A 16,196-nucleotide genomic window follows, 5' to 3' on the forward strand; every position below is an offset into this window, starting at 1 on the left:
TTAGTAGAGACGGGGTTTCACAATGTTAGCCAGGATGGTCTCAATCTCCTGACCTCGTGATCCACCCACCTCGGCCTCCCGAAGTCCTGGGCTTACAGGCGTGAGCCACCGCGCCCAGCCTAGATTTTTTTTTTTTAATGGGAAATGATACCTAGTTACTAAATGTTTTTGAAACCTGAGCAAAATTGTTCCTTCTTTATTTTTTCCATTTTCAGTCCTCTGTTCACTAGATTGCGATTTTGACTATCTTCATGTTAATTTTTGTGGCCCCCTTACAATAAGCTATAATGAAATTCCAGACTGAATGAAATGAATTCATAAAACAAAACTTTTGATTTTTATTATCTTCCATCATTTAAAATGTGTTCAAATGGACTCTCTTTTTGATATTAGAAATGATAGAATATAAAGAAGACTGAATAAAACAAGCAATATTTAAAGTATTTTATAAATCTTCAATCCATTCAAATGGACTTGGAGAATGATTCTTTAAAATCAGTTATTAATCATCATCAATCATCACCTCTTCTTAAGTTGGTCCATGTAATCTATAGCCAAATATTGGAAGTGCTAAATAGCACCATGTCAGTCATGAAAATTCAATGAATTCTGGCTGCTTTTCTTCTAATATAAAGGTAAACCCTTATGAATATCATAACTTGTGAATGTTTATACATATATGCCACATAAAAATCACATTTGTTTAGGTGGCTATGGTTATAACTGGGGAAATATTATGGTATTACTAAGACCCTGGAATTGTTTTTCAGCTATTCCAAAAAATAATTGCTTTTATGCCTCTCAGCTCATACCTGTTTTTCAGCTATTTTTAAACTACTGATAGAAGTCTCAGAAATATATATATGTTTCAGCGTAGAAAGAGAAAAAATTAGCATCTGGGAACAAAGAGCATATTATAGCCTCTGCATTGGAGGACAGGATTTTGCATTGAATTAGCCATTTGACTACCACTTGGAGATGGATTTGGGAGTTACCAGCACTCTGAGAGATTATTTTTCACAATGAGCTGTATTTTAATCTTCTTTATTGTGTTTTCTTAGACCATAGAAATAACAAATGCTTATTAAAAATTAAAACAAGTAAATATATAAAGTAAAATATGCAAATTGCCCTATTTCCATCCATCTACACAGAGTTACCTACTGTTACCAATCTGATGTTTTCTATGCATATACATAAATAGATATTATACATACTCACATTTTTAACAGAAAATGAACTCATAGTCCATATAGTGTTCTATTCTGTAACCATTTTTTTCACTTAAAATACATCACATGTATTCTGCCATGCATATCTTACCTCATTTAACTGTGTTCATGGTGTCATTCTCTGTAGATGATCTGCATTTTCATGTAGTCATATCCCTCAGCCTTTCCCTTTATGGCTTCTAGGTTTGGGGTTGTGTTTAGGCCTTTTCCACTCCACAATTTTAAAATAATTTTTATATTGTCTTCAAATACACAAATTGTCACAGTTTGTAAAAGGTAGTATAATAAGTGGCCTAAGTGAATGTGACAACACTTCATTGAAAGCAATCTTAGGTTTTTCCAACTATAGTCAATAATAACTTAATTGTACATTCTAAAATAACTCAAAGAGTGTAATTGGATTGCTTGTAACTTAAAGGATAAATGCTTGAGGGGATGGATGCCTCATTCTCCATGATGTGCTTATTTCACATTGCATGCCTGTATCAAAACATTACATTTATCCCATAATATACACACTTACTATGTATCCCCAAAAATAAAAACAAAAATTACATTTTCAAAAAAAAACCTTAATGTTGTCCTAGGACATATGACAATGAGTAATCTAATCAGTGTACTTGAGAGTTGGAAAGTCTACTGGCTATTCCAGTCTTCCAACAAGACAGTTATTATATATTATCATGTGTGCTTGGAACCAAAATAAGAAACTGATCTTTTTGAAGCATAGAATGAATTGTCAGATATAGAGGGTTTAGGCACTATGAGTTAAGACATTTTGGTGGACACTTACAAGATAAAGTAATATGCTTATCAAACATGGTGAAATACAGTTTAAATTTATAAAATAAACTTGGGTACAAATGGAAAAAATAGTAAATCATATAATAGTGTAATAAAAAATAAAATAAGTATCAGAGGGACATTGAGACTGTTACAATCGGTTGAACTAGCAATTGATGCAATCATTCTATGCACTAGTTCGATGAGTTTGATAGATGATAGCCATTTAAGAGTGATACATGTTCTTTTAATCAAAAGAAATAAAAGAATAATGTTGACACATGGGCTCTATAGTGTAATAGTCTCTAAAAACTTGCTAGAATAGAGAAAAGCTGTTGATTTAAAAAATATATTATGTTTCACCACCTTTTCTAATTTGCTGATTGACTTTTTAATTTTTAAATAGTCCCTTGTTTTTTAGAAGAATACAATCATTATCAGTTGTAAATATAAATTAATTTTATCTTTTCCCAATTTTACACTAATTATTTCTTATCTTATTGCAATAGTTATAATCTCAAAAAACACTTGAATAAAAACGGAAACTGTGAGTACAGTGACTTGTTTCTGGTTTTAGTGGGAATTACTTTGGCATTTCATGGTTTGAATGAGGATTGCTGTTGATTGTTGGTAAAAAGTGCTTTTAATATTTAAGTCATTTCCTTCTATTTCTATTAGTGTCTGTTAGGATTAGCTACTGATTTTTTCCCTAGTGGCTTTTCAACATCTATTAACAGAATCATGCACTTTTTCTCCTTTATTTATTTATTTATTTATTTTTGGCGACAGAGCTTCGCTTTTGTCACCCAGGCTGGAGTACAATGGTGCGATCCCAGCTCATGGCAACCTCCACCTCCCGGGTTCAAGCAATTCTCCTGCCTCAGCTTCCTGAGTAGCTGGGATTACAGGCATGCGCCACCATGCCCGGCTAATTTTGTATTTTTAGTAGAGATGGGGTTTCTTCATGTTGGTCAGGCTGGCCTTGAACTCCCGACCTCAGGTGATCCACCCACCTTGGCCTTCCCAAATTTTTTATGTAATTAATTATATTGATAGAATTCCTGGGGAAAAGAAGACACTATCTGTCTCAAAACACACATAGAAAAAAAACTTTTTTAGAAAAGAGAATTCAGCCTGTAGTCCCTGCTATCTGGGAAGCTGAGGTGGGAGGATCACCTGAGCCTGAGAGGTCGAGGCTACAGTGAGCCGTGATTGTGCCATTGAACTCTAGCTTGGGCGACAGAATGAGACCTGTCTCAAAAACAAAAACAAAACAAAACAAAACAAAACAAAACAAAAAACAAAAAAGAATTTGGTGTTTGACTATTTATTTTTGCCTTTGTGGATCTATCCCTATCAGGTAATAGTATAGTTTTTTTCTTGCTATACTTCTGAGATCTATTTGTCTACATATTTTAGAGTTTCTTAATATTTTATTGTTTTTTATATTTATCATTGATAACTGCTTATAGTTTTTTTATGTACTACCTTTAACAGATTTTGGTCTCAGCTTTGCTAGCTTTATAAAATCATTAGTGAACTTTCCATTTTTTCCTGTTTTCTGGTAGAGTTTAGGTAACATTGGTATTATCTTTTCCTTAAAGGTTAGTTAGAACCCAACTGCAAAACTATTTCTTTTGGCTTGTTTTACAATGGTAAATCTACAAACACATTTCCAATCTCATCTGTAGTAATTGTTCTAGTCAAATTTTCTATTTCTTGAGTTAATGTTGGTAACTTCTATTCTATTAGGAAATTATATGTTATCTTTAGATTTTCAATTTTGATGTCATATGTTTGTGTGTAAAATTTAATAATAATAATTATAATATAATAATAAATTACTCATGTGATTTATAATAATCACATCTATTTGTGTGGTTCAACCCTTTAATCATAATTTGTATGCTTTTGCTTTCCCTGTGTTTTCTTAGTCATACTCATGATGTTTATGTATTTTATTGGTGATTTGAAAAAAACCTTTTTATCACTTTTTTAATTACACTTTAAGTTCTGGGTTACATGTGCAGAATCTGCAGTTTTGTTACATAGGTATACACGTGCCATGGTGGTTTGCTGCACCCATCAACCTGTCACCTACATTAGGTATTTCTCCTGATGTTATCCCTCCCCTAGCCCCCCACCCCCTAACAGGACCTGGTGTGATGTTCCCTTCCCTGTGTCCATGTGTTCTCATTGTTCAAAAATATATGGAATGCTTCACGAATTTGCGTGTCATCCTTGCGCAGGGGCCATGCTAATCTTCTCTGTATCGTTACAATTTTAGTATATGTGCTGCCGAAGCGAGCACTATTTATCACTTTTACAATTGGCTTTTTTTGGTCATTATTTTAAACTTTAATTTTACTAATTTCTTCTACTCTCTTTGGATTATTTCTGTCGTGCTTTCTAATTTATTCAAGAAGAGTGTGTATTTCTTTTATTTATGGTTTTATTGAATAATAATGGTAATCATGATTATGGGTTTTTCTCTGGATATATCTTTAGCCATGCCACAGTAGAGTTTGATATGATGTGTTCTCTTTTTCTTTGCTTTCCATATAACTTGCAATTTTATTTTTAATTTTCTTTTTGACGTAGGGGTTATTTTGGAGAATATTGCTATATTATCAGGCAATTACTATGGTCATTTTTATTATTTATTTCTAATTTTATTTTGTTAAGAGGATATGCCTATATATTCTCTTCCTTTTAGAATTTATTAATATATTTTTATGTTTTTGAGGACGTGATCGATTTCTTAAAAGTTTTATACATGTAAGAAAAAAGATGCACATTCTCTCCTTATATCATGCAAATTTCTTTCTATTGAGTTAATATCGTTGGTTGATTATTTAGATCCTCTATGTCTTTGATTATCTTTTCATCTAATGGGTTGGTCAAATTCCGATAGAGGTGTATTAAAGTTCTCCTTGTAATTCTAACAGTTTTTGCTTTATCTGTTTAGTTGCAATGCTCTTTGGTACATACAAGAGTATTACTTATAATTTCTTTAGTTGTGCCATTTTTATTCATACAAATAATGATTTAAGTTGTTTTTTAGCGCTTCCTTTGGCTTATATTAATATTTTCAACCATGTTTTCTTTTTGCTTGCTTATGCCTGATATCTCCTCACCCATTGATTTGCTTCAACGTTTCTTTGTTGCTATGTTGTAGGTGTGTTTCTTGTAAAGTACATATAGTTGGATTTTTAATTCACTATCATGGTCTGTGCCCCTTTACCTTTAGTGCAACAGTTAATACTCTTGATTTTATTCTCTTCATTTTGTTTTATGTTCCTATTATTTTTACTATTAATTTTATTTTGTCGAGCCCCCATTTCCTTTCTCTAATTTTTTTTTTAGTTTATTCAAACTTCTACCCTTACACATTCATTATATTGTGAATTTGGAAAATTTACTATGCTTTTCTACACACTTCATTCCATGAATGCTAGCACTCAAAATCAAACAATGTTTCTCTACTGTTGAATCCAAATGAGATAATTATACCACCTGCTGAGGCACGTTATTTTCCCACTGCTCCCTGACTCCAAAAATATGAAACCTTTAGAAACATTTATACAAAGTCCAAGTAGCATTCAATACATAGTGGTTAAATTTGTGATCTCAGAATGACAGTGGCTGAGTTAGAAGCTATTTATTTAAAAGCTGTATTTTCTTGGATGAGTTTTAAACCACTGTCTATCTAAATTTCTTTATGTGAAAATGAAGTTAAGAATTGGATTATCTCATAAGGTTGCTGAGCTGATATGTAAAGATATGTAAAGTGCTTACAGCAGCACCTGACAAGTACTAAGTGCTCAATAAATGCTACCTGTGATAATTTAGACATGGATTGTATTCTCTCTGAATCTTTGCATGCTTGAATATATCTTACTTCACCTTGACTTGTAATGATTATCTAGGTTGGGCACACAGTTTTGGGGTTACGACTCTTTCCTTTTAGTAGTGTGTGGATGTTATTTCCTTGTTTTCTTACCTCCAGGATGGCAAGTAAAAATAATTTACCTGTCAGATATTTTCCCTTTTTATGTAACTTCTTTTTTATAATATTCTCTATGATTGGAATTTATGAATTTTATAATGATACTTCTAGGCATTTGAACTTTTAAAAACTAATGGTGTCTGGAACTTGGGATATCTTTTTATTGTTCAACCTCAAGATTTTCCTTAGATTAGAGAAATTTTTCTTCATAATTTCTTTACCTATCACTTCTCCATCTGTTTCTCTTCCTTGTCCTAGAAATTCATTAATGTGTTGGGCCTTTTGGATCCGTCCTCCAAGATTTATCTTTTCCTTCATCATTTTCATTTATTGTTTAAATTTTCACCTGATCACCTTGGCTGCTTATTCAATTTTCAACAGTGACATTATCTCTTTCATTTAGTGTGAGTTTTTAAATTTGAAAATCATGTTTCTCAATTCCAGAAATTATTTTTCCTGTTTTAATTTTATTTCTTCCAGTGTTGTTATTGCTTTTTGCTAAATATGATATTTGACTCTTTCTATAGTTCTATTTCAGTCAGAAATAATATAAATTTTGAAATGAGCAGACAATGGATATGAATTGTCACCTATGAAAATACCACAAGGGACTGGAGAAATTTGGAGAATGGAAAACTCCAAGGAAGGTCTTTTGGGGGATAGGCAAAACTGGGATTGATTGAAATCAATTTTGTGATTCTGTATTTCTTCACTGTATCAACATTTTGCTTCATATACTATTTCTTAGACGTACCTAGAGAGGCCTACCTAAGTGATGGATTAAAGATTTTAAGAAAGTATCTTTAGATTGTAGTGCATAATTTACTTACTCTCTCAATTTGTCTTCCCCATCCCTTCCAAGTCTCTGATTTTTCTTTTTTCTTTTCTTTCTTTTTATTTTTTGAGATGAAGTTTCTCTCTTGTTGCCCAGGCTGGAGTGCAATGGCGTGATCCCAGCTCACTGCAACCTCTGCCTCCTGGGTTCAACCGATTCTCCTGCCTCAGCTTCCCGAGTAGCTGGGATTACAGGGGCCCGCCACTACGCCCAGCTAATTTTCGTATTTTTAGTAGAGACGGGGTTTCACCATGTTGGCCAGGCTGGTCTCGAACTCCTGACTTCAGGTGATCCACCCACCTCGGCCTCCCAAAGTGCTGGGTTTACAGGTGTGAGCCACCATGCCCATCCATCTCTGATATTTCACATTAGCACATTGCTCCAGCTACCATTATTGTATGTTGATTACCTTAGCTGTGGCTTTAAAATAACTATCCTCAGAATTTGGTGTCAGGAGAAAGCAGGACAATTAAGCTGGGTAGAGATTGTGGCTTGACTAACAGCTGATACCATTTCTCAATGGGATCATTTTGTATATGTCCCAAGAGAAACCTCTGAATAGTCAGAAGGAAGAAAATGTGCAATGATTTACAAAGGAATGGGATGACAGATACAGAAAACTGTTAAACATTGTCACGTACCCTCTGACTGGAATCCTGGAAAGAGTGCTATATCCTCCTTTCCTTGAAGACAGTTTCTTACTTTTTCTTAAAAAAAGATTTACCATTTCACTAGAGATTGTAAATATTTACACATGTGCATATATGACAGAATATTATATTTTATAAACTTATGTTTTTCTGTTTCCCACAATATTTCTTACTTTTCCATTTTCCCATTCCTTGCTTCAGGAAAGGTTTATGGAAGGTCTTTTTGATTTCCCAAAGCCTAAACACATGAAAATATAGTGTTAGGTATAGTTGGTGCTCTTCCCTAAGATGTATCAAGCTATGGCTTTACTTCTATTTATGCTGCTCAAGGATTCATGTCTAGCATCAGTTGTTGAAAAATTCATGCCACTATCTCTTCAAATATTGTCCTTTCCTCATCCTCTCTAGACTCTCTTTATGGACTTCATTCTAGGTATATTTTGAAACTTTCCCTTTTTCTGCCATGTCTTCTAGCTTCTCATATTTTGTACTGTTTTATCTTTGTGTGCTGCATTCTGGGTGATTTATTGAGATCTATATTTGAATGTCCTAATTTTCTCCTTGCCTTTGTCTCTGTTAAGGCTATAAAAGTTTACCAGTTCCAGATTAATTTTTATATTAGTGTATGTCCTTTGAATTCTCTCACATGTACAGATTATGAATTCGGCCTATGAATGGAGCTGGCCTGGATTTTGATTGCTCCCAGGGGGCTCTGTATCCACCCATGACCTCACATAAAAGATGAGCTTTCTTCTCATGTATCTTTGCTGTGGGATAAAGTTTTCTAGTTATCATTTCATGTACTGGTTGTGTTTCTGTGGGGGTCTAGATTTAGATTGGAGCTCAGTACCAGCTTCCCATCTTCCACTGCCTAGAGGCATTGTTTTCTGTCCCTATGTGGGATTAAATCCTGGTCTCTAGATCTTAAAGCTGATAGCCATCTGTCTTTATCTCCAGCTCCTTGCTAGCTCCTTCTTTGTTTCTTGGAGATTTCCATTTCATGATGATGAACTTGACTATATTACTGTTTTTACAGAAGGTGAGCATTCTATCATATCTGTGAGTTTCGAGTGGGAAGGGGGAAGCTTTCCAAATCAGTTCAGTCTGCTGTTGACTGGAATTTCGTTGGACAGTTTTGTTGGATTAAATTGTGTAGGTGACATGTCATACCTCTTAAGAGATACCTGAAGCATTGCTGCTTTATATTGCTTCCAGACATATAGTATAGAGTCTAACGAAGTTTTCTGTATCTCAGCATAGCAAAGGCAGGGAAGCAACACAGAAAGTATTGATCATTCAAGGTCGACACAAGCAAAATAGAGAGCTACAATATCTGAAGAAGTCATGAGGAAGGAATGAGAATGGTGAATTACGTAGAGCAATATTACTAGAATCATGTGGACCTCTTCCAACAACTCTAAGGTGCTTTGTAAGCATCTTTGATCTTAGACACACCACGGAAAATGCAGCAGATCCTAAATTGATTCCATTTCAGCACCACAATGGGAGGAGAAGACAAAATGTAAATTATAAGTATTGCTATAGAAAATAAAAGCTGGATGTGTTATACACTTGGGTTTGTGGACTGTGATTTATTCCAATTACACATATGTGTTAGCTATGGCATTCTGCAGGATATATGATTAGAAGACATTTATATTATACTCTTTGCCTAGTAATTATACTTTTCCTTATTTCCTCTCAAATTTTACTTCCTTAGGGAAGTTTTATTTGTTCCCTTTTTAGCCCCTCAGAGTATGTCTTGATCTGCAGCTATATACTCATATACATACCTGTGTTCCATTCCTTCTTTGTATTTATGTGGAATTATAATTATCCGTACACTCATGTGATTATTTGATTAATGTATATACCCCACTAATCTGTGAGCTTCATGAATACAAAGACCTAGTCTGTTTTTCCTATCATTGTATTCTCAATGCCTTACATAGGTGCTCAATAGAGACTTATTAAGTGAATGAATGAATACATTTCTGCATTGACATTTTTACAATGACTATATTAGTTTTACTATTAAAAAGTGAAAATCATCCTATTTAGAACAAATATAAACATAGACCTTCTGGGCCAGTGGTTTTTAATATATTTAGGGTTATACTTCCCATTAAAAACATGTTAATAATTATAGCTTATAGACTCTCACCTGGAAAACTTATATGCACCTTCCCCTCACTTCCAGTACACAACCTTGTATACAATTTCCAGGAATTTATAGACTTGTCCAGTTGAGAACACCTGGTCTAGGTTAATCAGTATGGTCAGTAGGTGAGAGTTTCTTGGACACTGTCCTTAACCTGGCTGAGGGCCACTAGGGAGGAAGGTGACTGGAAGGCAGCAACCCTGCAGTAAGGCTAGGTTCCCTAGATTCCCTGGAGATGCAGATTTTGGGCATGAAAGCCCCACCAGACTGCACTGCTCATGATAGGTGGGAGGCAGCACTCAGGCACTGTGAATAAGGGCAGAGAGCAGGGGGATGGCTAGGGACACTCCCCCAGCAATCACTTCTCCAGGCCTCATGGACACGCTCAGCTGCAAGGCTCTAGAAGGCATGAGTTCTGGTTTCCAGTGGCAGGAACAGTGCTCCCTTCTCTGCTGGGGCTGGGTTACCCCTGTGGAAATTTAGGAGAGGGAGGAGGGAAGGATCCAAAAGCATTTACTCAGGTCACCACCTTGGTCATCTGTCCAGGTATATTTTTGGAGTGAGCAAGAGTCAGGTGCCCATATGCAGTAAATGAGACGTTCTGAAATATGAGAGGGGATGGGGGCAGCACGCTCCCCCGATCTTGACTGGGCAGAAAGGATAGGACCATCTCTGCATTCCTCATACCTTGCAGCATCAGTCTCACAGCTCTTCCCTTTGCCCAGAGTTAAATTTCATTGTTTAGAAGGATTCAGTCTAATCTTTCTAAATACCTTATCAAAAACCTTACCAATTACCTTATCAAATACCTTAGCATGTTTATAAACTCTTCTTGTGCAGAAAAGCAATACATTCATAAAACGTAATTGTGCTAAGTCACTTCCTCCCTCTTAAGTTGGACTTTGTTTTTTCTTTTTTTTTTTTTTTAGACTGAGTCTCCCTCACTCTTACCCAGGCTAGAGTGCAGAGGCGCGATTTTGGCTCACTGCAAACTCCACCTCCTAGGTTCAAGCGATTCTCCTGCCTCAGCCTAATGAGTAGCTGGGATTACAGGTGTGCACTGCTATCCCCGGATAATTTTTTATATTTATTAGAGACAGGGTTTCACTATGTGGGCCAGGCTGGTCTCGAACTCCTGGCCTCAAGTGACCCACCTGCCTTGGCCTTCCTAAGTGCTGGGATTACAGGTGTGAGCTACCGCGCCTGGCCAGAAATATTTTTTATCATAGATTTTTCCCAGATTAATTCCTCATTAATTTTTCAGTTACAATAACTTCATTTCTTTTCTGATTGTAAAAATGATTGCATACTGATGCTTTTTTTTTTTTTTTGACGGAGTCTCTCGCACTGTCACCTAGGCTGGAGTGAATTGGCACGATCTAGGCTTACTGCAACCTCCACCCCCGGGGTTCAAGTGATTCTCCTGCCTTATCCTCCTGAGTAGCTGGGATTACAGGTGTGTGCCACCCCGCCCAGCCAATTTTTATATTTTTAGTAGAGATGGAGTTTCACCATGCTAGCCAGGCTGGTCTTGAACTCCTGACTTCCGGTGATCTGCCCGCCTTGGCCTCCCAAAGTGCTGAGACTACAGGCATGAGCCACCGCGCCTGGCCACTGATGCTTATTTTTTAAGGCGGTAATAGTACATGAGGAAATGAAAATATGAGGAAGTATGAATCTCATGTTCATTCCCTGCCTCTGTTAATGACATCCTGTCCATTTTCTAATTCCAATCCCTGCCTGCCTCTCCGCCCTCACGTTTTGGGGGATGGACACAGTTGCAGGGGAAATGGAAGACATTACTGATCATGGACACCGAGGGTGAAGAGAGAAACTTGGGCATCAAACTAGCCCTGAGAAATGTACCAATGAGGTTGAAAACATTTGTAAACCATTGCCCAGTAAAAGCAGTCACTGAGACCAGCATTGTGGGTGATTAATATCTCTTAAAAACATTTTATAATTCCCTCAACAAAGCTCTTGCAAACTGTGGTAGAGGCTGTTAGTGCTCTCCAATATCCATATTTTCTGCCCACTCCTTTGAATCCAGCTAGACTGGTCAATAGTGGTCTAGCTATAGTGGTCAATGTTCCCTATGATTGGGTGCAACCATGAGACTGAGTTCTGGCCAATGGATTGTGGCAGGAGTGATGTGTTCCAGATTTTCCCTCATGAAACTTCCTCATGCTTGACTTGTGCTCTCTCTTTTCCTATCTACCTGCTGAATGGAGATAACTTTGAGTACCTAGAGAAGGGTGGAGCTACAAGATGGAATGAGCCTGGGACCGTGAATAGCCACGTGTAGCAGAGCCTCTCTGCTGACCTGGAACATTAACCTCAGACTCTTTTGGTAATGAAAATATATTTTTTAAGTCATACAATTTTTGAGTTTTTCATTACAGCAGTTTAGACTTTTATACTACTACCACATTAATGGATTTCTTTCCTTCCATTTTTTTTGGACCTTAGGTGATGAGGATTATACTAACCATATTCTTCCCTTCATAGCATACCATCTGCATTGGTCTAATCAAAACCTATTTTATTTCCTTTATTAATTCATTTACTACTTTGTTTCCTTTCTTCTCTATTCTTTACTTCCATCTCCTCCCCAAAGGCAACCTTCTAATTTATTTGATGTGTATGTTTGTTTGAGTTATTTTAAAACTTACATTACTTTGTATGCATGGATTTAGATAGTAGTATGGTGCTGTGGATCTCATTCTGGCTTTTTTCCCCACTCAGTAATATTTTTTTAAAGATCCACCTGTGTCACTCTGTGTACATCGTCTGTAGTTTCACACTGCTGCATAATTTACCACGGTATTCATCCACTCCAATTTACTTCCTCATTTTCCCGGAAATAAAATCTATACTGCTTCCAACTTTCTGTTACCTCATACATTGTGATGAACGTCCTCATGCATGTCCCCTTATGGATCTATATGAAAAGTGTTCTGGAATATATATAAAATGAATGGAATTGTTGAGTCATAGGGCATATGTATAATTCATTTATGTATGTCAGATTGCTCTTTGGAATAGCAGCTCCAGTCTAAACTCTGATCAGCTGTGTGCATTAGAATTCCTCTATCTTTGCACCCTCACTAACAATTGGCATGTCCCAGCTTTAAAATTTTTGCCAGTCAAGTAGGTATAAACAGATTTATAATTGAATTTTAATTAGCAATTAACTGGTTAATAATGAGTTTGAACATCTCTTCATTTATTTCTGAGCATTTTGGTTTTCATCTCCTCTGGGTATATTTGTCATGTTTTGTCAGTTTATTTTATTTTACTTTATTTTATTTTTTGAGATAGGATCTCATTCTGTAACCCAGGCTGGAGTGCAGTGGCATGAACATGGCTCACTGCAGTCTTGACCTGCTGGGCTCAAGCGATTCTTCTGCCTAGCTGCTCCAAGTAGCTGGAACGAGAGGCATGCACCATCACACTCAGCTTATTTTTTAAAATAGTGTTTTTTTTTTTTTTTAGAAACAAGATCTTGCCATGTTGCCTAAGCTGGTCTTCAACTCCTGGCCTCAAGCTATCCTCCTGCCTTGGCCTCCCAAAGCACTGGCATTACAGGCAGGAGCCACCTCATCTGTCCGAACTCTTTTGTCACTTTAAGGCAGTGTATTCCTGTCTTTTTCTTTTGGATTTGCAGGAGTACTTCGTATATCCTAGCTATTAATCCTTTGTTAAAGGTATTGTAAATAACTTTTCTCTGTCATCTATTAACTTTGTTTATGGTGTCTCTCATTGAATAGAAATTCTTATTTTTTATGTAATCAAATCTATTAATCTTTTGTGTGTTATGGCATCTACTTCTGAGGTTTTGTTTAAGAAATTGTTATCTAATTCTAGGCCACAAAGATATTCTCCTATATTATCATCTATTAACTTCATAATTTTAGCTTCAAATTTATTTTATTCTCTGTAGTCTAGATTTATACTTGGTGCTGAGGAGGGTTCCAGCTTTATTTTTCTTCAAATAGTGAGCTAGTCTTTCCAATATCATATATTAAACCGTTCATCCTTTCTCCATTGATTTGTGCTGCCTATTTTTTCTGTATCTACTTAAGTCTGTCTCTAAATGTTTCCATTTATCTATTTATCTCTTTCATATTACTTTTGTTACTATGATATGGCAGGGAGAGCTGGTACTCACCAAATGATTTTTGTACCTACTTTCCCAGCTTGCCTTGCAGTTAGATTGAGGTCATACGACTATCTGGACTACACACTACAAGCAAAGTAATGTTTATTATTTCGGAGTCAAAGTTGTTTAAAACTGGTGTAAAAGGCTGTGTGTTTAGATGGAGGACCCACAAGATGGAAGAAGCCTTAGGTTCCTGAGTAACTGCATGGAAGACTGGAGAGCTGCCTAACCATTAAATTTTATGTAAATAGGAAATAAACCTTTGTTTACTTCACTGAGGTTTTGAGGTTTATTTGTTACTTCAGTATAGCATATTGTTACCCTGACTGACACATACAGTGTATCTTACTATCCAGTAGAGTAAGTCTCCACTCCATCCTTTGTTTCCAAATTGATGTAGCTCTTGTTGGGTCTTTATATTTCCATATAGTGTTAGAATGTATCAATTAAGCTTTGATAGATTTTTTAAAATGTTAAGCCAGCTCTGTCTCACCATTCTGATCATGACTTTTTAAAAAACATTGCTGGATTCTACTTGCTTGTATTTTGTTTAAGATTTTCACATCTATATTTTGAGACTTGTTTGAAATTTCATTTTTTATACTGATCTTGTCAGTTTTAATATAAAAGATATTTGGCTCATAAAATGCATTGAAGAACATTACTTATTTCTAGGCTATAGAAGAGTTTGTATAAGATTGGACTTTATCTGTTACATCTGGGTCTATTTTTTTGAGGAGACAGGCAGGGAACTTTTAAACTACTGATTTAATTTTTTTCCGTGGTTATAGGACCCTTTGGATTCTCTGTTTCTTTCTGAGCCAATTTTGGCAAGTCTTATTTTTCAAATAATGTATCCATTTCATCCACATTTTTCAAATTCATTGTCATAAAGTTAATTATGGTATTCTCTTATCTGTTAAAATCACTGCATATTCATTTTTGTGTCCTCTTGTTCACTGCTAATATTGTTTATTTTCACCTTTTTTCTTGATTGGTCCAAACCAAAGGCTTGCTTTTTAAATTATATCTTTTGAGGACCAATTTTTCACTTTTTAAAATTCTATCAAATGTATTTTTTTCTATTTCATCATTTCTGCTCTTGTCTTTTTCATTTTATTATCTTACATTTATTCTATCAGTCTATTTCTAACTTTTGATTTGGATGCTTAGCTCATTAATGCTTACCTTTTTTTTCCAGTCTAACATAAGATTTTTAAAACAGCTTTATGAGATATAATTGACATTCTAAACAATTCACCTATTTAAGGTGTAAAATTCAATCTTTTGTTGTATGCTTCCAGAGTTGTGCAACCATCACCACAATGAATTGTAGAATATTTTCATCACTCCAAACAGAAACCCTGCACCTATGAGTTGTCACTCTTCAACTTGCCTCTGCCACTCCTTTCAACTATTACTTTACTTTCTGTCTCTATAGATTTGCCTGTTGTAAACATTTCATATAACATTAAAAACTTAAGACCATAAATTTCCTTTGAAATAATGTTTTTATTGAGAACACAGGGACACAGGAAACAACATACACCAGGGGCTGTTGGAGGGTGGGAGGTGAGGGGAGGGATCTTAGAGGACGGGTCAATAGGTGCAGCAAACCACGATGGCACACATGTATCTATGTAACAAGCCTGCACGTTCTACACATGTATCCCATTCTTTTTCTTTTAGAAGAAATAAAGAAAAAAAGCAAAAAAAGGCAATACTGTTTTTACTGAATCCTACAAATGTTGGCATTTAGTGTTTTTGTTATTATTCAGCTTTCAGTGTTTTAAAATTTCTATTATGCTTCCTTTTTTAACCCATAAACTACAAAAAAGTTTTTTTTTCTTTTTTTTAATTTCCAAACATGACCGTAGGTGGTGGCTCACACCCGTAATCCCAGCACTTTGGGAGGCCAACCGCCTTGGCCTCCCAAAGTGCTGGCATTACAGGCTGAGCCACTGTGCTCAGCCTCTTTATATATTTTGAGGTTATTTTATTAAATACTCACAAATTTATAATTTTTTGGTGAATATAACTTTTTATCATCATTTAAAAACTTTTATTGTGAAATAATTATATATTTACCTGTAATTGCAAGGATAATACAGAGAGGCAGGAAGATCACATGAGGTTAGGAGTTGGAGACCAGCCTGGGCAACATAGAGAAACCCGTCTCTACGAAAAATACAAAAATTAGCCATGCAATGTGGCATGCACCTGTAGTCCCAGCTACTTGGGAGGCTGAGGTGGTATCATCAATTGAGCCCAGGAGGCAGAGGTTGCAGTGAGCCATGATCGCACCACTGCACTCCAGCCCAAGCGACAAAGTGAGAACCTATCTCAAAATAATAAATAAATAAA

The 16,196-nt window shown here is 35.7% G+C and overlaps 1 long non-coding RNA gene and 1 other non-coding gene across 2 annotated transcripts; one reads left to right on the forward strand and one right to left on the reverse strand.

Annotated features, from left to right (window-relative positions):
• Nucleotides 1-4,219: 4,219 nt before the first annotated feature.
• Nucleotides 4,220-4,326, reverse strand: LOC129476499 (U6 spliceosomal RNA). Its single transcript, XR_008654940.1, has one exon. It is a non-coding gene; the product is annotated as a U6 spliceosomal RNA (small nuclear RNA).
• A 7,700-nt stretch (nt 4,327-12,026) lies between these two features.
• LOC129475515 (uncharacterized) lies at nt 12,027-15,324 on the forward strand. Its single transcript, XR_008654816.2, has 2 exons — nt 12,027-13,377; nt 15,137-15,324. It is a non-coding gene; the product is annotated as an uncharacterized lncRNA (long non-coding RNA).
• The last annotated feature ends 872 nt before the right edge of the window (nt 15,325-16,196 follow it).

Source organism: Symphalangus syndactylus, chromosome X (genome assembly GCF_028878055.3).
Source record: "Symphalangus syndactylus isolate Jambi chromosome X, NHGRI_mSymSyn1-v2.1_pri, whole genome shotgun sequence".
In the NCBI taxonomy this organism is placed as follows: Eukaryota; Metazoa; Chordata; class Mammalia; order Primates; family Hylobatidae; genus Symphalangus; species Symphalangus syndactylus.